This window comes from Ambystoma mexicanum, chromosome 1p (genome assembly GCF_040938575.1).
Source record: "Ambystoma mexicanum isolate Mex_15411 chromosome 1p, UKY_AmexF1_1, whole genome shotgun sequence".
NCBI classification, from domain to species: Eukaryota; Metazoa; Chordata; class Amphibia; order Caudata; family Ambystomatidae; genus Ambystoma; species Ambystoma mexicanum.
In genome coordinates this window covers 987,269,434-987,291,448 of record NC_090921.1, presented here as the reverse complement: position 1 = coordinate 987,291,448, position 22,015 = coordinate 987,269,434, and the positions used below count along the sequence as shown (strand labels likewise).

Here is a 22,015-nt window from a genome sequence, read left to right as displayed (position 1 = left end):
TCCAGGGGAACTCCATCTTCTGGTAGACGTACTCAGCAGAGATTTTCCTCTGCCAGAATAATACGAATGAGAACTGCACGAAGACATTATGTCCAACGTCTTCGCAGAATGGGGTTTCCCAGAGATCGTCCTGTTCGCTACTCAGGAGAACGCCCAATGCCAAGACTACGCCTCCAGGTACCCCCACAACAGCTCCAAGGGGAACGGTCTCTAGATAACTTGGTCAGGGATATTTGTCTATGCTTTTCCCCTGACTCACCTTCTTAACAAGATAGTGCACAAAATGCACCAGGTACCATGATACGTGTGGCCCCCATGTGGGCCTGCCAACCCTGGTTCGCTCACCTGATGGAAATGTCCCTCTCCCCACCAGTCAAGCTACCCTGCCCGTACAACATGTTGTCTGAGGACAGGGGGAGACCCTACACCCCGGCCCACAAACTCTGAACTTAGCAGCTTGGCTCCTGAGGTCAGAGTTTGGACACCTGCAACTCCCTCAGAGGTGCATGGACATACTCGGGGAAGCGAGGAAACCTAATACAATGTGATCTGAATGTGGTTTTGACCAGGCTCATGGGAGTTCCCTTTGAGCCTATCGAAGTCTGAAAGAACTGACTTATAAGACAGCCTTCCTGGTGGCTATCGCTTCTATCAGAAGGGTTAGCGAACTACAGGCTATTTCTGTTTTAGATCCCTTTGTTACAGTCCACAAAGATAAGGTAGTTCTGCGCACACATCTCAGGTTTGCGCCTAAATTCATCTCGAAGTTCCATATGAACCAATCAATCGAACTACCCACTTCTTCCAGAACCCTACCAACATGGCCAAAAGAAGCCTTCACACACTAGACGTGCGCAGGGCAGTCATGTTTTACCTGGAAAAAACTAAACCACTAAGGAAGTCTAAACAATTCTTCGTTTCAATGGCAGCTGGTAGAGAATGGGATCCTGTCTCTAAATCGGCTATCTCAAGGTGGATTGCCAAATGCATCACACTTACACTCTTGCTAAGAGAGAACTGCCTTTCAAGCCTAGAGCACACTCTACTCGAGGCACTGGTGCATCCATAGCATTCATTGCAAATGTTCCTCTTGAGTCCGTTTGCAAAGCGGCAACCTGGAGGTCTGTACTCCTTTACAAAACACTATTGCCTAGACACTCATTCTAGGTCTGATTCTCAGGTGGGACAAGCAGTACCAAGACATCTTTTCTCTACTGTTCCTTCTCAGAACCCACCACCAACTCCGAGTACTGCTCGCTAGTCTATGCACAGCATGTGATTCTAAGCAGATTAACAAGCATCAAAAGACATGCATTACTTACCGTAATAGCATTTCTGATGATTGTATCTGCTTAGATTCACATGCGCCCTCCCTACCTCCCCGCTCGGGGTGGAAGGAACATAGACGTCTTACTACTTTCTCTCTTTATGTACTCCCTTACTATAGTCTTGGGCTCCCTCATGGCAGAAAAAATCCAATTGGAGGGACTTCGGCGCGTGAGAGATTTTGGGTACTACACACGTCACGATAGGGATAGTGTTGCAGACACGCCTATGTCGACTTCCCCTTTTGGTCCCCGAAAGACAAGATGTAGTACTCTGCGGTTACCACTGGATGTCGGACCATCTGCACAGCATGTGAATCTAAGCAGATATAATCATCAGAAATGCTATTACGGTAAGTAATGCATGTCATATATTTCTGAGGCTTGTGGAATCTTAGATCACATGCTGTGCATAGGCCGACCTCTAGTGGAAGCTGCGGAGTACTACAGTTTGTTTTTCGAAACTCTAAAAGGGGTGTCGAAATAGGGCGTGCCAGTAATACTATCCCTAGTGTGACGTCCACTGTACCATGATCCCTCACACGTGTAGGACCCTCATAGTTTTTTTCTGCCATTCCAATCGGACACATTGCGGAGTTCCATTGGCATTAGTCAATTATACATATTATTGTTAAAAATTCCCCGTTCTTTCCACCCTATGCCGAAGATCGACGCTGGTGAAGATCGAGGAGAACAGCCGTCGAAAATCCACGACGGACTCTGGGCCTCGGAAGGCCGCTGGCCTTGGCCCTGTACAAGTAGGAAGAGTTGGGGGTGGTCATACAGGCTCCCACATTTATTTCCTACATACTCACCTGCTGCCAAATCAATACATATGGAGTGTACTCCTTTCAAATTCTGCCCGAAGTGTAACAGGAAGTTCTCCTGGGTAGATGAGCACAGTACGTGCAATTTGTGTCTCCCACAAGACCATCCTGAGGCTACCTGTTGAGCTTGTAAGCTCTTCAAGCTCAAAACACTTAAAGACCGCTCCACCAAACGCTGGGCCCACTACGCCAGGCAACGAGAGGCCATGCACGCCGAAGGGTCCTTTATGGCAGCAACGCCGACTTATCAGACGGCGAGGGCAGAAGGGTGACTGTAGACACCCACACGCAAGCCCCTGATCTCGGAGGACTAGCCAGCGGCCCAGTTATGGGGACAACACCCGACGGCAAAAGCGCAACCCACACCACTCCAACTAAGCACATCCGCCCCAGCCGTGACTCGACACGTGTGTCGAGCGAGCGGCAACAGAAAGCACCAAGAGAGCGGTCTAATGATTGTGTCCTCTGGGCGTTAGCGATCGCCGCATGACAAGGACCACCCGTCCACGGTTGGGAAAGGTGCCGCACTACCAGTACTTGTAGAGGCTCCCAAGTCTAAGCGGGTAGTGTCTACTCCCGAGATTCGACACCCTTCTACCACCTCCGAATCTCGACACGAACCGTCGAAACACTTGGAATCCCCTAAAACCTTTGGAAAACATTCCTTTTGTCACAGGAAGGGGGTAAACCGCATAAAAAAACCTTCAGAACACCATCAAGAAAAACAGAAGGGCCCTGAAAAGTCCAAGTTCCCTGACGCTACTCCTTGTCCCTCCCACTCCTCATGATATGGACATCGATGAGGAACCAGAACAAGAGAGGTTTATTCCTAGTTCCGAGGAGTGGAACTCAGCTGATATTGATAGGGTAATGAGAAGGATCTCTTTTTGTAGACTTCTACGAAAAAGACCCTAATTTCCACAGCTATGCTAATACACCAGCTCCCTCTGTCCTTTCGGGGTCCAAGGACACTCAACCACCTACTAAAAGGCTCCGCTCTGAGACTCCAGCGCAGGGATTGGTTTCAGACCCTTTGCTAATTGATACTTACTATACAGAGTCATATGGTGAGGAGACAAAAACACAGATGCTGGATGACCAGACAGGGGTTGCTTACTACAGGGGTCATGAGGACCAGGAAGCTGAGGTGAAAGCCTACAATCTTCACTCCCCTATTCCAAAGGAATCCCCGCTGAATGACTCACCGGTTGATAATCAGCTACTCCTCAATGAGGTACAAGCTAAAGCAGCAGCCCATTTTCAAATAGACACACATGGTGTCCAGGAAGATAGAGGTTTCGCAGAAGAAATCCTAGGGGACAGGAGAACAATTACCCAAGCCATCCCCATATTAAAATCAATCCAGCGGAGAATTGATCCCTCGCTGGTAACCCAAAACCTTACTCGTGCAGTGAATCCACGAATGGAAAAATTATTCCGGCCCGCTCCCTCCGATCCCATGTACATAAGGGGTCAATTAAAACCCAACTCCCTGGTAGTAACAACCACCAGAAAGAGGGCAGGCACACCACTAGCTTCTTCAGAAGCACCACCCGATAAACAGAGCAAGAGGATATATGTTCTGGGGAGGAAAGTTGCATCCACGTCAGCCTATCAGGCACGTATTGCTGACAGTACCACTCTGTTAGCAAGCTATAACTGCCACCAATGGGAACAAGTAGCTGCTCTAGTAGCCTCTGCACCTGAACCACTAAAGAGCCAGTTGGCCCAAATTGCATCAGACGGAAGATCTGTGTTTGATTGCATCCTTAAATCAAACTTCGATGCTGCAGATAATGCAGGAAGATTAATAGCAGAAGCCACAGTAATAAGGCGCCACGCTTGGTTCAGGCAGTCAGGGTTTAAACCAGATACCCAAGCCACGCTTATAGACATGCCGGTAGGGCATAACGTTCTAGTCGGCAAAGCAGTAGAAGAGGCACTAAAGACAGCTTAAGATGAGTACGAGACCGTAAAATCTCTGACCACTCACAAATAAACTTCCAGGTTAAAGGGGAAATAATCGTTTTTCGTCGCTTTTGTGGCCAAAGCTCCCAGAGCAGTTCCAACTACTACCAAAATCAAGGACCTCATGGGGCAATAATCAGTTCCAAACATCACAGGGATTCCCCAGAGGCCAGCACAGGGGCCGCACTAGAGGTAGAGGCAGCCCCGCCAGGGCTGGCACTCCACCTAGTAAACAGTGACGTTCGGCTTCGGGTCCCCTCCCATGCATCCCCAGTAGGGGGGCGCATTTCCAGCTTCAACCACGCATGGGAGGGGATCACATTGGACAAATTGGTGATGTCCGCGGGATACTGCATTGAACTGTTGGAGTGCCCCTGCGACCATCCTCCAAGACAGAAAATACACTCCTTGGAGCACCAAAGGACATCGTCATTCTTCTTGTAAAGGGCGCAATAGAACTCGTCCAGGGCAACCAGGTAAACAAGGGTATTTATTCAACGTGCTTCCTTGTGCCATAAAAAGATCTAACAATGAACCCAGTATTAGACTTGGGCCCTGCAAACAAGTATGTCAAGCTTCAAAAATTTCGAATGACTACCCTCCAAGAAGTAATCCCCCTACTAAAAAAAGATTACATGGCATCATTGGACATGAAAGATGCCTATTTTCATATTTCCATGTTCCCAGCGCACAGAAGATTCTTGCGCTTCAAGGTGGACAGTCTGCACTACCAGTTCAAGGTGCTGCCCTTCGGTATAGCCTCAGCTCCAATGGAATTCATCAGGGTACTGGGGGTGGTGGCGGCGCACCTACACAGGGAGGCAATCCCAGTGTACCCTTACCTGGACGACTGGCTCATCACGGGGGGAAACCCCAGTAATTTGCAGATCAACCTCCTCTTCGAATTGGGCTTCTCAATCGACGAGAAAAAATCAAGCCTGGTGCCAAGCACCGCCAAGCACCTCCAAACAGTTCTTAGGAGTTGTCCTAAACACTCAAGAGGGATTGGCCTTTCCATCAGAGGAAAGAATTTGGAATCTATTACTGCAAATTCCTCTATCAGTCCGTCGTCAGATAAGGGTTCGCAAAGCGATGTGTTTGCTAGGCATGATGGCGTCATGTATTTACCTGGTTCTCCACGCGTGCCTGCGACCCATGCAGGAATGGTTGGCAAAACAGTGGTCTCAGGCAAGTGGTCAGTGGGACGATCTAGTGGTCGTTTCGCCAACACTAGTACTGAGTCTTCGCTGGTGGACAAGGGAGAATCTTTCAAAGGGGAAACCCTTTTACGATCTAGAAATACAAGCTGTAGTCACTACAGACGTGTCCCTCTCAAGATGGGGAGCACACCTCCTTCACCACACAGCGCAAGGCCTCTGGTCTCACACAGTGGCCAAGAATCACATCAACCTGCTAAAGCTTCTGGCAGTCTTCAGAGTGCTCAGAGTGTTCGAACCCCACCCATCGAGCCTGTCGGTGCAGATCCTAACTGACAGCACTACAGCAATGTTTTACATAGACAAACGGGGCACTCGTTCGCCCAATCTGTCCAAGCTTTCCCAGAAAATGTGGATATGGGCACTCAGATGGAACACTTACCTGTCATCTCAACATGTTCCCGGGGATCTCAATTCACTAGCAGACGCTTTGATCAGAGACCCCCTCCCGGAAGAACACAAATGGTGTCTACACAAAGGTCGTAGGAGACCTCTCCTCACAGTGGGGTTTCCCTACTTTCTCCAGCATGGGGTCTGGCATGGATTCACATGCTCATGAATATTCCCTGTCGTCAGGCTGGGAATCCTCGGTAAAGAAAAAACCAGTATCAGTTTCGTTTCTGATCTGTCTTTCGTAGTAATAACCAATCACTGGTCTCTGCGTCATACTGACCACAGCCAATGACTGCCCTCTACCTAAGCACCGCCTCTGGCAGCCATCTTCAGATTTTTACTGCACGTTCATGTGTTGGGATCCTCGTGCTATTGCTCTCGAGCGTTAGTGCTATTTTTTCACGTTTTTTCTCAAAAACTTCGTTTTTTCGGTCAAAAGAGCCTCAAGCTCCACCGACTCTCCATCCGATCAACGGGGACCCGTTTCGGATTCGTCTGCGCCCCTCAAGGGTGAAGATTTCGTCGAGCTACGCTTTTGGAGGACTCCAGAAGTTTCTCAGGCCCGGCCATGGCCCAGGAGAAGGGAAGCTCGACGCCCGGAAAGCTGTTCAGGGTCTGCCCTGGATGCCAGCTGCAGAACGTCTTCAAGGAGGACGAACACTCTTTTTGTCTTTACTGCCTACATGAGGACAAGACGCACGTGGAGAATAACTGCATTTTGCGGCAACATGTCGGAGCGGACCATGAAGGACCGCCATCAACGTCTCGCCAACTGGCTAGAAGGGAAGAGCCCGTCCGGCGAGAAGAAGAGGAAGAAATCCGAGCGGTCTTCTAAGACCTTTGAGGACGCCCCGGCGACGGGGGTCCAACATAAGGCCAAGCACCGCGAGTCCGCTGGCACCGGGAGCGCCGAATGGTCGGGCTCTACGGGCACCAGGCAGGGCGCACCCTCCCCGGCACCATCAACCACGAGCCAACGCTCTGGGTCGGGTAAGAGGAAGGCCGAGCACCCGGCGAAGCTCCTGGAGAGGCCCCGGTCGAGCTCGAAGGCGGAGGGGGAGCGAGGCAGTGCCCCGCCCCCCTCAAGGATAAGGCGGTGAGCGCACCTAAGGTGGTGAAGGCCTTAATCCATCCGGCCAAGCCCTCTATCGAAACTGTCGCGGCGGCCCTGGCTCGGCCTGTGGAGGCTACACCAGTGGTGGCGACCTCGGGGCTCAGAGTCTCCCTGCCACCTCGGAGGGAGTCCTCTTTTGTGCCCATCGATAGGACCCCCGTGAAATCCCCCGTGGGGAAGAAAAAGGGGGGCAGGGCGTCGTCGTAGATTCGGCCTCAACCTCGGAGGAGGAGCTGGTCGAGGTCTTAAGCCACGGCCTCGGCGTGGAAGAAGACCGGCCCGTCGGGATGGATCCCGACGCAGGTGACGACGACATCGTCGAGGGTACCGACGGGGCCCCTGATCGCCCGTCGGATTACTCTCTGCCAGCGCCGCGAGACAACTCGGCGGCCATTTTGTTGGCTATACAGTCCTTATGCTCTGAGATAAGGACGAGACTACCGTTGCCGACGGAACCTCTCCCGTCGGGGGACCCAGAACCGGGACCTTCTGGTGTTCCCCCTACCAAGAAAAGAAGGATCCACCCTCCACCTCCTTTTCAGCCGTCGCGCCCCTTCCAGCCCTCCTCCCCGTCCACCCGAGGGGATGATACGGGGACTGACACGGCAGCGACGGGTACGGACGACGAGGTATACGACGAGGATGTACCGTCGTCGCCTCCCACCAGGGCTTCTCCGCCCGACGAGATTGGATCGTTCCACTCAATGATCGCCAGGGCATCCGAGCTTTTCCAACTCTGCCCTGAGGAGAAGAAGGAAGGTTTCCTTTATCAGCGGCGCGAGGCCAAGAGGAAGACGGTCCTCGCGGTGCCTCTATTGGACGACATTTGGAATGAGGGCCTCACCCTCCTCAAGAACCCGTCCACGACGCCAGCTAGAAGAGACCGGTACGAGAAAAAGTACCGGGTCCCGGACACGGCCCCCCTGTGCCTCCGGGCGCACCCTACCCCGGACTCTGTCGTCTCCGCGGCGGCCAGGAAAAAAGCGGGGGGGGGGGTGCGGCCTCCACATCGACTTCCCCACCGGACGGCGAGGGAAAGAAATTGGACGCTATGGGACGCAGAGTCATCTCGTCTGCAGCGACGACGATTAAAGCTGCCAACGCCTTGGCTATCGTGGCCCGATACGACAGGGAGCTCTGGTACAAACTGGCTCCCCTGCTGGACTTCTTGCCGGACGACAAGAGGGCAGAGGCCCTGGAGATCCTGCAGGAAGGTGAGGTGGCTTCGGACCACGCCATTACCGTTGCGACGGACATCGCCGACACTGGGTTCCGCCAGTTGGGCAACAGCGTTTGCCTTAGGCGGCGTGGATGGCTCAAGGCTACGGACTTCCGTCAAGACGTTCAGACCAGAGTCCTAGACATGCCCTTCGATGGGAACAACCTGTTTGGGAAAACGGTGGACGATTCCCTTCAGGCCATTAAAGCGGACACCAAGACGGCCCGGGCCCTTGGAGTTCTGCAACAACGACGGATGCCCTTTCGGAACAGCGGAGGCAAGGGCGCCTCCAAAGTTTCCGGCGGCGGTTTCTCCTCCTACCGTCAAGCGGCCCGCTCGTCATCTCAGGAGGCCTACAGAGGACGAGGCAAGCCTGGCGGACCCCGCCGTCGTCGCCAAGGACAAGGCGCTAAAGCCTCGTCGAAGCAGGATTGAACCGGCCGGGGGGTCGGTCCCCCACCGAAGCACCCCGGTGGGAGGCCGGCTGGCGAGCTTCGTCAGCGTGTGGGAGTCCATCTCCACCGACCGTTGGGTGCTGGACGCCTTGGCCCGGGGCCACGCGCTCGAGTTTCAAAGAAAGTGTCCGCGCGTCCCCCCCGTGGCCAAGAAAGAACTTCACGTCCCTCAACTTCTCCTGCAGGTGAAGGCGATGCTCAAGAAGGGCGCCATCGAACTCGTCCCAAAGAGGCTTCGGGTCTCCGGAGTCTACTCGAGATACTTCCTCGTGAAGAAGAAGACGGGGGGATGGCGCCCCATCCTGGACCTGCGACGTCTGAACAAGTTCATCAAGGCGCAAAAGTTCCGGATGGTCACCCTCCAGCACGTCCTGGGTCAGCTGGAGGAAGGAGACTTCCTGTCGTCGTTGGATTTGGAGGATGCCTACTTCCATATTCCCATCTTGAAGGGGCACCGAAAATTCCTCAGGTTTGTGGTCCAAGGGCGGCATTACCAGTTCAAAGCCCTCCCCTTCGGTCTACGGTCGGCATCCAGGGTGTTCACCAAGTGCCTCGCACCGGTGGCGGCTCAGCTGCGCCGCAAAGGGATCCACGTCTACCCCTACCTGGACGACTGGCTCATCCGAGCCAAGACAAGGGAGCTCGCCGTGGTCCACACGGCAAGGACCGTCCAACTTCTCACGGACCTGGGATTCTCCGTGAACTACGCCAAATCCCACCTGGTACCCGCGCAAGACACTCTGTTTCTGGGAGCGAGGCTCAACACAGTGTCCCTTCGGGCCTCCCCGTCGGAGGAGAGGACCAGGACCATCCTGGGCAAGGTGCAGCGCATGTTGGTGGCCGACGCGGCCAAGGTGAGGTCCATCAAGTCCCTCCTCGGAATGATGTCTTCCTGCATCTACCTCATTCCCATGTGCAGGCTCCGGATGCGCCCGTTGCAGGAGTTCCTGGACGCGCGCTGGATCCAAACGACGGGCAACTTCGAGGAAAGGATCACACTCGACGAGAGTTTCCGACGAGCGATCCGGTGGTGGGGCACCCGCGCGCATCTGACGGCGGGCATGGACTTCCAGACCCCAGCCCACCAGGAGACAGTGACCACGGATGCCTCCCTGGAAGGGTGGGGAGCGCACACCGAAAATCTGCACGCAAGGGGCCTTTGGCTCCCGACGGAGAAATCCTTACATATCAACGTCCTGGAGCTCCGTGCAGTGTTTTGGGCCCTCGGGTCCTTCCTTCCGTCCCTCAAGGGCAAGGTGGTGAGGATCTTCACCGACAACACCACCACCATGTTTTACATCAGAAAACAGGGTGGAACCAGGTCCCCAGCACTGTCCAAGTAGGCGCAGGACCTGTGGCATTGGGCAGTCGCCCAAGGGATGTTTCTGGTGCCGTTTCATCTGGCAGGGATAAAAAACACCATCGCCGACTCACTCAGCAGGGAGCTGCGCTCGTGCCACGAGTGGGAACTACGGCAGGATCTAGTGGATCGCCTCTTCCGACGGTGGGGCACACCCCAGATCGACCTGTTCGCGACGGCGACGAACTCCAAGTGCCGGAGGTTCGCCAGCAGGTTTCCCCAGGCGAGGAGCATGGGCGATGCTTTCTCGTTCCCCTGGGAGGGCCTGTTCCTCTACGCGTTCCCTCCTTTGCCACTGCTAATCCGGCTCGTCAACCAGCTCAAGAGGTCACGGTGCAGGATGATCCTCGTCGCACCTGCGTGGCCGAGGCAGATATGGTTCCCGGACCTTCTGGACTTGTCAGCGTCCCCGCCAATCAAGCTGCCGGTGGACGCGGATCTGCTCTCCAGGGAAAGAGGCGCCATCCTCCACCACGACCCGAAATCGCTGAACTTGCAGGCCTGGCTCCTGCAGCGCTAGAGTTTGGAGGATACGACATACCGGCCGACTGCAGAGAGGTTCTTGCAAAGGCCAGGGCGTCCTCGACTCTTAAATGCTACGGACACAAATGGAAGAGGTTCTCTGTCTGGTGCCACGCACAGAAGATTAACCCTCTACGGATTACGGCTCCCCAAGTTCTGCCGTACCTGCTGACGCTGGCTAAAGCTGGACTGGCACACGCGTCCATCAAGATTCATCTTGCTGCGATCTCCCGATAAACCAGAACCACGGGACGGACGTCCTTGTGGTCTCATCGTCTGGTGAAAGAGTTCATGAAGGGACTGTTCAGATCGTTCCCGCCGGTGAAGGCTCCGGCCCCGGCGTGGGAGCTCAACGTGGTGCTGACCAAGCTCATGGGACCTCCGTTCGAGCCTCTGCACTCGGCCCCGTTGAAGTTTCTGTCGTGGAAAACAGCGTTTCTTGTGGCCATCACCTCCGCACGACGGGTGGGAGAGATCCAGGCCCTTTCCTGCAAGGCTCCGTACTTGACTTTTCACGACACGAGGGTAGTGCTCAGGACGCACCCCTCCTTCATGCCCAAGGTACCGTCGGACTTCCATCTCAACGAACCCTTGGTGTTGCCTGTATTCTTCCCGTCGCCTTCGTCGCCGGCTGAGAGGACTTTGCACTCGCTGGATGTAGCTAGAGCGCTGAAGTTCTACGTGGACCGCACGAAGTGTTTTCGGAAGACGTCACAACTCTTTGTGAACTTTGGTCCTGTCAATCAGGGGAAGGCTCTCTCGAAGGCTTCCATTTCCAGGTGGCGCTCCGGCTGTATCATGTACTGTCATCGGTTGGCGAACCGACCGCTGCCCGGCCGTCCGAGAGCCCATTCCACCAGAGCGATCGCAGCTACCACGGCGTTCCTTTCTGGTGTGCCCCTGCTGGACATATGCAGGGCTGCTACGTGGAGGTCGACGCACACCTTCACGAAGTTCTACTGCGTCGATCGGGATTCCAGGGAGGAGTCCAGGGTCGGCCAAGCAGTGCTGCGCAACCTGTTCGCCTGAGGTGAGCCTGGTGAGGAGGTAAGATGCTTAATGTTGAGTTTGATGCAATGCTTAATGTTGAGCCTTTGCCACCTCCCGTGGTTGTGCATGTGGGTACTGCTATGTATTCTTTATTCATGAGCATGTGAATCCATGCCAGACCCCATGCTGGAGAAGGAACAAGTTACTTACCTGTAACTGTTGTTCTCCAGCATGGGTCTGGCATGGATTCACATGCGAACCCTCCCGCCTACCCCTCTGCGGCTCTTCACTTGGTCATACTGCCACTTCACATGCTTCCAAATCTGAAGATGGCTGCCAGAGGCGGTGCTTAGGTAGAGGGCAGTCATTGGCTGTGGTCAGTATGACGCAGAGACCAGTGATTGGTTATTACTACGAAAGACAGATCAGAAACGAAACTGATACTGGTTTTTTCTTTACCGAGGATTCCCAGCCTGACGACAGGGAATCTTCATGAGCATGTGAATCCATGCCAGACCCATGCTGGAGAACAACAGTTACAGGTAAGTAACTTGTTCCATAGACCTATTCGCCACAAGCGAAAACAGACAATGCCCAGGATTTGCATCCAGGTTCCCCCAGCCAGGTTCCATGGGAAAAGCTCTATGGATGAACTGGTCGGGGATGTTTGCCTATGCTTTTCCACCAACCGCTCTGATGAGGAAGGTGGTCAACAAGATGCACAGGGAATCGATGACGCTCGTCCTAGTTGCTCCCATGTGGGTGAGACAACCGTGGTTCCCGCACCTGCGCAAAATGGCAGTGTGCGAACCCATCACTCCCGTGCTGGCACAACCTACTATCCCAGCACGAAGGACAAACAGTGCATCCTCTACCCAGCTCGATGAACTTGGCAACATGGCTCCTGAAGTCAGAGTTTTGCCATCTCAATCTACCACAGAGATGCATGGATATCCTAAAAGAATCAAGGAAACCAAACACTAGACACTGTTATTTGATAAATGGAAGAGATTCGTTATTTGGTGCCAGAATAAACAAATCAACACGGTTGATTGCACTCATACTAATATTGTTACCTACATGCTCCACCAGCTGGACTCAGGGTTGGTATTTAATTCACTCAAGGTACACCTGGCGGCGTTGTCAGCCTACACCACCTCCCATAACAAGGTGTCGTGGTGGAAAGTACTAGTAAAGGCCTTTATGAAAGGGGTGAAGAGACTCCACCCTCCAATTTCAAACCCACCACCAGGATGGGACCTTAATGTGGTGCTTGCTAAACTCATGGGGCCCCTCTTTGAACCCATGCATAGAGCTAGTCTCAAACACCTGACCTATAAAACTGCCTTCTTAGTAGCTATTACATCCATAAGAAGGGTCAGTGAAATTCAGGCTCTGTCGGTCCAGGATTCTTTCTTTACTGTTCATAAGGATAAACTGGTTCTACGAACTCACCCAAGGTTCTCACCTAAATTCATTTCAAAATTCCATGTTAACCAGTACATTGAGGGTGTCTAGACAAATGGTCGACAGAATTTGGTCGACAGGACAAACGATCTAATTTTTTTTTTTTTTAGTTATATATATTTTTTTAGGTTTCGTTTAGGGAAAAAAGGCGTTTTTAGCAACAAAAAAAGGGATTTGTCGGGGGACCTTCCCTGTGAAAAAACAAAAAACCTTTTGGTGTCGACCATTTGTCCTGTTGACCATTTGACCTACAACCTCCATTGAGCTACCGACCTTCCAAGAACCCAAGAGGTCTGCTGAGGTGAAACTACACACACTAGATGTGCGAGGAGCGGTCGTCTACTACGTAGACAAGACCGGACCGCTAAGAAAGACAGATCAACTGTTCATCTCCGTAGCTACACGCAGAGAAGGAGATCGCGTCTCTCAAGGTGCCATCTCCAAATGGATAGTCAAATGTATCCAGCTGTGTTACTCCCTTTCAGATAAAACTCTGCCTTTTACGCCAAGGGCCCACTCTACAAGAGGCACCGGGGCCACTCTGGCTTTCATTGAAAATCTACCCCTTTACACCATTTGCAAAGCAGCTACATGGAGCTCTATTCACACCTTTACTCAGCACTACTGCATTGACACTCATTCCAGGACAGATACTCCAGTGGGAGAAGCGGTTCTAAGACATTTATTTGACACTTCTCACATCCCACCTCCTTCTAACACTGCTCGCTAACCTATGCACAGCATGTGATCTAAGCAGATTCCACAAGCCTCAGAAGGGATACGTTACTCACCGTAATCGTATTTCTGATGCTTGTATCTGCTTAGATTCACATGCGCCCGCCCTTCCTCCCCTCTGAGAGAAGGCACATGGATGCTTGCAGTCTTATCTTTATATCTGCTTGGATACTCTGTACTCACGCTATTCCTCATGCTACCTCATGTCAGAAAAAATGCAATGAGGGTCCTACACGCGTGAGGGATCATGGGTACAGTGGACGTCACACTAGGGATAGTATTACTGGCACACCCTATGTTGACGCCCATTTTCGAATTTCGAAAAACAAACTAATACTCCGCAGCTTCCGATGTCGGCCTATACACAGCATGTGAATCTAAGCAGATACAAGCATCAGAAATACGATAACGGTGAGTAATGTATCATATATAAATCCTCTTGTTTTTTTCCACCCAACTAGTTGGTCACACTATGCGGAGTTCATCTCGCTAAATGATATTTTCTTAGTCCCACGACCAGTGATCGTATTAATCTTCAATTTTCATCGTCTGCTTCTTTGTGGACGTATGCGGCTTTTGGCGACCGGTGCATCGGTCGACGCTGTCGACTGCGTGGCCTCGGCCCTCCGACCAGGCCTATACAGTAGGGAGAGTGGGACCCCGGGGTTTGATTCTCTGAGAATGCATTTCCTTTTCCCTCTCTTTCTTTGTGGTCTGGCTGCCGCCCTTTACCTCTATAATGGAGAGGACTCGATTTAAATTTTGTCCGTCCTGTAACGGAAAATACCTGTGTAAAGACACACATCGCAAGCGCAACAAGTGTCTCCCTCGTGATCACGGCGAGCGATCCTGCAAGTCTTGCAAACCTTCCTGTCTTAAGACGCTAAAGGATAGGTGGACGAAGCGGTGGGCGGCCTACGGGCTGCCGGCAGTGTGGTTCCCCTGTAGGCGCTGACAGCGAGGACTCCAGCGGCAGCCATGGCTCCAATGTGGAGTCCATAGACTTTTCCGCAGAACCATCAGATTCCCAGTTGCCCGGCCTCGACAGGCATGCAGTCGGCACTGCTATGGGGAGATCACGCCCCGATGACAGAGGCACTCCCACACCATCGAAGACTAAGCATTCAACCCACAGGCTCCATCGATGGATACGTCGAGGAAGCAGCAGATGCCAGCGGCCCCACTGAAAGTTTCGACGGTGCCTATCGATCCTCGCAATCGGCTGCCCTCCCCGCATCTGCCATCGCGGCATGGTCTGGGCATTTCAGCCATAAGGGCACCTCATGGAAAAAACACTCGGGCACCGACGCGTCATCCCCAAAGGTTTCAGCGGAGATGAAAACCACGACATCTGTAGGTGCGTCGAAATCTCCCTCACCCACCGGAGCTACGTGCGAGTCTCACAAATATTGTTTTGGCAGCGAATATGCCAAGAAGCACATCCTCTCGTCGAAGGGAGTATTCAGAAGGTTCCCAGCCCCTCTCTAAGACTGACAAATCCCTTCCTTCTACGGACCCCTGTCCTCTTGGAGAGCCTTCTCCACTTCTAACCCCTCTGGTTCATCCTTGTGGACCAGAGTGAGGTTTGAGTCATATGGAGAAACCAGCTCAGTTTGTAGACTTTTCTGAAAAGTTTATTACCCCTAAGAAACCTAGGGAGGAGGATTCCTGCCCTAGTTTTCCAAAGGGACAGAAGCTTTCAAGTCAAATTCCCCAGGAAGATGTTTTTGAATTCTCTGGACCTTAAGAGGTTTACGAGGATCCCTATGGTCATGAAGACAACCCATTTGGCCAGGACACACCGGACCAGTGCCCAGATTGGGGTCAAGATCAGCCTATAGAGGAAGCACCTTGACTTCCCCCTCTCCAACCCATGACCCAGGTGCCATTTGTCTGGATCCTACCTCTTCGCCCCACAGAGGCAATCTCCGCCTATTGATGATCAGATGGACTTTAATCAATCCTGAAAAGGGCTGTGGACCATTTGCAACTTCCCACGCAGGAAGCTGTACAAGACACTGACTTCGTAGAGGACAGCCTAAAGGAAAAAATAAATCACAAGCCAAGCAATCCTGCTGCTAAACCTCCAAGAAGCGCATTGCACTTTCTTTGATTACCCCTTCACTTACAAGGGCCTTGTTGAAAAGCTGTTTTGCCCCTCTCCCCTGTTGTACATCCGGGGGCATGCCACTCCAGACTCCCTGGTCGTCACTGCTACCAGGAAGAGGGCCGGTGTACCGTTGTCTACTGCAGAAGCGCTATCGACCAAGACTGAAAAAGTTGTACACACTCGGCAAACGCATCACCACTTAAGCAGCATATTCGTCAAGAATCACTAATAATACAACCCTTCTTGCGAGTTATAGTGATGTGCAGTGGAACCTACTTCAGGAGGGTCTCCAAGAAGTCCCGGAACAGGTACGACCATGCATACTGGCGATTGTCTCAGAAGGGAAACCGGTAACCCACAACATTGTAAAAAACATGTTGGATATAGCAGAGATGGCGGGGCGGGCCCTAGCCCAGGGCACTCTTCTCAAGAAGCACTCCTGCCTCAAGAACTCTGGGTTTAAGCCAGAAACCCAGGCATCCCTAATAAACAAACCCGGTGGAAGACGCAAATTTGTTTGAAAAAGCTGTGGATGATGCCTTAGAGATGGCGAAAAAAGAACAAATCTCTGAATCAGATCACTGCAAGACCCTATCGACAACTGGGAGGCACCTCTTGTTCCGTTCACGGCCAGTCTTTTTCCCATTCACACAACCAGTATGGCACAGGAGGTACACCATGGTCCTCCGGACAAGGTGCAACTGGCAGCAGCCAATATCTGCAGAGTGGACAGCCAAGAGGCAAAGGCAGGGGTAGAAACTCCACCCCTAGAGGCTGCCCGACCTCTGCTCAGAAATGACTCACCAGACCGGGTCCCGGTCGGGGGACGCTTAACATCTTTTATTAATGCATGGGAGGGGGGGTCACTTCAGACCAGTGGGTGCTCAAGACTGTCGCACACGGTTATTGTATAGAGTTCCACAGGCCACTTGGATATCTGTTACGCGCACTTGGCTCCCACAGAGGCGTCGATCTGAACTGGACAGCTGCGTTCTCCACCAATGTGACGCGTAGTGCCGAGATGACGGACTGGACTGGCCCACCTAGCTTCGTTTGCTTGGCCCTAAGGAATATTCTACTGCGAATTGAGAAAGGAATTAACCACCCGTGGAGTTGAGCGTAAATCCTCCCACCCCCGCTGTTCTCCCCACAGATCACCTTTGATGTCCCCTCTTAGTCTCACCTGATGGTTTGAAAAGATGAGCTCTCCATCCTGCATTGAGCGCAGGGGCGCGTTGATAACCAGTTGCTTCACTGGCTCAAAGGAATTGGTAAGTTCCAGAACAATATTGACTCCGAAAAGTATGTAGTTCGTAAGAGTTCACATGTCTGACTTTCACTCTTGTCCGATTCCTTGCAGTTTGACCCCAGCGAAGAGTTCCTCGTGGTAGCTGACGAAGTTCAGGTAAGGATATGGCTTATCCTACACAGCCCAATAAAATAAGGCCAGAATGTAACCTGTCGCTTGCTCCCTTATTCAGGTGTGGAGAGAAAATATGAAGTTCGGGGAATAATGCCTCCGGCGGTAAAATTAGGTAAGTCTATTGCGGTGAGAAGAGTTCCCCTTGTTTGTCCCTTTGTCTCACCTTGTTGTCCTTTTGTTCCCTTAGGGGCTGGGGTACGGTGAGGATGCAATGGAGACTGCGCCGACCCGTGAAGAGGAATAGTACCCCCGGCGGTAATCGAGTAAGTCTATGTGGGTAGTTACTATTGCCTCTGTTTATTCCCTTGGCGCACCTTTGCTGTTCTTGTGTTCCCCTTAGGTGCCAGAGTGTGGCGGAAACGTGCAGAAGGATGCAGTGGATCGTGAGGATGCTGCGAAGGCTGGTGAGTTCAGGTCGGCGCTGCAGCAGGCGAGGCAGCGTGCGTAAAATGCTTCTTTCTTCCAGCTCGAAGGCGCGGTGGGTCTGGAATTCAGGTAAGGATCGAACCTTTTCTCCTTCTGTTCCTTCCTTTTTCTAGGAGCTGCAGACTCGAGGCGGGTGTGGCAGAAGACCGGATGCAGGCTTGCAGACACAGTGAGCGTTACGCTGTTGGATGCAGAATAACGCGAAGCATGTGCTGCTCTTTGGGCGTGGTTTAAATAGCCCCCAAAGTAGTCCCAGATAAGTATTCCTCCCCAGCCGAGTAAAAAATAGTCCCTAGGTAAAATAGTCCCTTCCAAGCCTCATTTGGCTTGGAGCTCTGCAACATGGTCTGCATCAGGTAAGTTCCACTCTATGAGCCTGGTGCCTATGGCGCCAGGACTGACTCTCCATATGAGCCTAGCGCCAAAGGCGCCAGGACTGCACCCAAACCGCCCCTAGCAGGGGTTTTTGGGCTTGCTCAAAATAACATGCCTGCTTCCGGGGTTGCTGGACTTGGTCTGGTTCCCCGGGGGTAGGCATCATCACGATACCGTCCACCAAGAACCAGACGCCTATCGCCAGCACACCTGCAGATTCTGCTGGAAGAGGTGTAGATCCTTCAGGAAAAGGGCGCCATAGAAGTCGTCACCATTCATCAGATAAACAAGGTTTATTCAGTGTACATACTTGTACCCAAAAATTATCTCACCATGCACCCTGTGTTAAACTTGTGCCCAGCGAGAGAATTTGTCAAGCCACAAAAGTTCAGAATGTCGACAATGCAGGAAGTAATCCCTCTGTTGCAGGGGTTTTACATGGCAACAGTGGCTATGACAGATGCATACTTTCATATTTCAATGTTGCCAGTGCACAGAAAGTACCTAAGGTTCATGATCGAGAACCAGCACTGTTGAAGGTTCTCCCTCTCGGCATTGCCTCAGCCCCAAGGTGTTCACGGGGGTACTGGCGGTAGTAGCGGCAGTAGCGGCTCACCTGCGCTGGCAGTCCATTCCAGTCTATCCTTACCTCCACGACGGGCTAATAACAGGGGATTCATACAGAACATGCATATCATGTTTCCCTACTTAAGGCGCCATCCGGCCTCTTTTCCTTTGCAGATGGGGAGCAGGTACAAGTGGATCTAGGTCACCAGGCCTAAGAACCACCCACATTCTTAGCCCTGCCTCTTCCTTCCTACTCTTAACTCTTAGATCAAGGGCGTCTCTCGTCCGGGCGTCCGCAGTGAAGGGCAGACGAAGAAAGGGGCAATTCCTGTTTGGACCTGTTAGGACCAGGAGGACCCAGGGCCCGATCCCCTGCTCAGACAGCAGGTAAGCATGCACCAACATTTGTTTACTCCCTCTGTCCCCACAGGCAGTCCCACCCCCTCTGGACCCCCTGTGATGTTCCCTTGTGCCCTCCCTTCCCGCACACAGGTGTTGCCTGGCTTGCTTGAATCTTCTTGTGTTACTACTGACTTCTGCAATTTTATTCGCTCCCCCTCTTGCTTCTCCACTCTTTTTGACTTCTTACGCTCTGTTCTCTCCTCCCCTCCCTTTTCCTATCTCCTCCCCTTACTTTCTTCTATGCACTTACTCAGAATTGTGCCTGGACCTAGTATGATGGCAACCTCGCCTGTCTCCTCTCCTCTTAATTGTCCCCACCCCTGAAATGTCGTCAGGCGTAGTATGTTAGTCGTCTGTCCATTTCCTTCCCACTCTCCCCCTCCCTTTCTTATCTGTCTTCGCTCTTGCACTATCTGAAATGCCATCAGGCCGAGTACGATGGTTCATTTCACATCCTTACTGTTAATGGCCTGTAAGAATGTCATTGTTATTTCCCTTGTTCCCTCCCTTGCCTTGAAGGGCTTTGAAACACATTGTGTATAGGAGCTATATAAATAAACTATCATATCAAATACCCAGAAAACAATAGATCTCCTCTTCACTCTGGGATTCTCGATCAACGAAAAAAAGTCCAGCCTAGACCCCAGCCAAGTCAAACAATTTTTGGGGCCTCTAATTCGGACCAAAGATGGGCTTGTCTTCCCCTCCGAGAGGGTTCAAAACATGCAGTTCCAGATCCCTCACTATGTAGCCAATCACGAGGTGACCGTATGCAAAGCCATTTGACTGTTGGGGATGATGGCCTCCTGCATCTACCTAGTTCCTCACGCACGTCTGCGTATGCGCCCCATGCAAGAGTGGCTCTCGAGCCAGTGCTGTCAGGCCAGCGGACAATGGGATGATCTAGTGGTTGTCTCGGCAGCCCATGGTCAGTCTGCAGTGGTGTTCGAGGGAAAACCTCTTGCAGGGGAAGTCTTTCACCACCCCCGATTTGGAAGCCACTCTTCCCATGGACTCCTCTCTGACAAGGTGGGGGCTCACCGCCTCCTTCAGACCGCGCACAGCGTGTGGTCCCCAGCGGTAGCAACCAACCACATACACCTGTTGGAACTGCTAGCAGTGGTCAAAGCCCTGAAGGCCTTCCAAACAGACCGCCAAGGGGAGACGGTCCTAGTCCTCACGGACAGTACCATAGCCATGTATTACCTGAAAAAGCAAGGGGGCAAACACTCTCCAGGGCTATCCAAACTGTCACAGAACATATGGAAATGGGCTCTCAAACATAAGATGTTCCTCCTGTTGCAACACGTTCCAGGGGAACTCAAATCTTCTGTTGGATGTGCTCAGCAGAGACTTCCCACTACCCATAGAGTACGAATGGCAATTACACAAAGACATTGTTTTCAACGTCTTTGCAGACTGGGGCTTCCCAGTGATCGACTTGTTTGCAACTCTGGAGAGCGCACAATGCCCAGATTACGCCTCCAGGTACCTGCAGAACCGCTCCAAGGGAACGGTCTCTGGATAACACGTCAGGGAAATTAGTCTATGCTTTTCTTCCCCGACTCCCCTACTCAACAAGATAGTGCACAAGATGCACCAGGAGCCAGTCTGATGATTCTGGTGGCTCCGATGTAGGCCAGCCAACTTTGGTTCTCATGTTATGGCAATGTCAGTCTCCCCTGGGAGGAAGCTGCCATACCCGTACAACATGCTGTCACAAGACAGGGGGGAAACACTTAATCCATGCCTGCAAACGATCAATTTAGCGGCCTGGCTCCTGAGGTCATAGAGTTCGGACACCTCCAACTTCCTCAAAGATGCATGGACATACTTGGAGAACCACGAAAACCTAACACCAGACATTGGTACTCCAATAAATGGAAACGCTTTATCATATGGTGCAATACCAAGAGCATCAATCCTATTGACTGCTCACCAACACGTCATTATGAGTCCGGCGGTAGCCGTGCTGGAACAACCGGCAGGCTGCTGCCGGACCGGTAATTCCATTCCACGATTACCAGAATCACTGGAGTATTACAAGCCCGGTGACCCGGTAATTCTGGAGGCGGAATTCTGTTAAGGCCTGTTAGCAGGAACATGGAGTTCTGTACACACCTTTACTCAACTTTACTGCCTATATACACACTCCAGGTCTGAGACTCGGGTGGGACAAGCGGTGCTAAGACATCTCTTTGCTACTGTTCCTTCACACATCCCACCACCATCTCTGGGTACTGCTCCCTAGTCTATGCACAGCATGCGATTCTAAGCAGATTAACAAGCATCAGACGTGCATTACTTAACCGTTACAGCATTTGTGTTGATTGTATCTGCTTAGATTCACATGCGCCCACCCTTCCTCCCCTCTTGGCGTAGAAGGAACATAGACATCTTACCCCTTTCCCCTTTTGATCATCGAAATTAAGATGCAATACTCCATGATTACCACTAGATTTTCGGCTATATGCACATCATGTGAATCTAAGCAGATACAATCATCAGATATGCTATTACAGTAATGCATATCACATATGTATGTATATCAGTGTTGTGCAATAATCTGTTAGATTCATTTTCCAGTGTGTTCATAAGGCCTAGAATGAAGAACTGTATTTTAATAGTTAACTGTCTAAACTGAATTATTGTGTGCCATACTGGGTGGACTCATTGAGGGCCCCTGATCCCACTCACACTCTTCTAGGAATGAGTCTTATCTGCTCATCCATGTGCATTGATTGGGTTTTGGCTAACCTCTGAGTACCCTGTTCACTATAATTAGGATGGCCTCCTAAAATCTGTCCACCATGCCAGATTCTAGAAATCTGTCTCAACAGGCAGCACAGTTTAAGCCCTCTATACCTTATTAACTGTAGCCAAAAAGCCCCAAAGGAAATGGGTAGGCTACCAGTATACATTTTTTCGTTGAAATGACATGCTAAAAACAAATCTAGTATTATGAGCCTAACAAACTCCTTTAAGCATGTTACTCTATAAGATACTAATTCTGCCAAACTACAGTTATCAGGTCTACAGGTTTTTCTTCACTGGACGGGGAATCCTCATATTGATGTTGACAGCATGGGTCTTTGGGTTGGGCAAGTGCTAATTTTGGCT

General features: G+C 51.8%; 1 protein-coding gene across 1 annotated transcript in view; it reads left to right on the top strand.

Annotated features, from left to right (window-relative positions):
* Positions 1–22,015, top strand: part of CSNK2A2 (casein kinase 2 alpha 2) — an 876,327-nt gene that overhangs the window by 435,326 nt on the left and 418,986 nt on the right. The gene's annotated exons all lie outside the window — the stretch shown is intronic.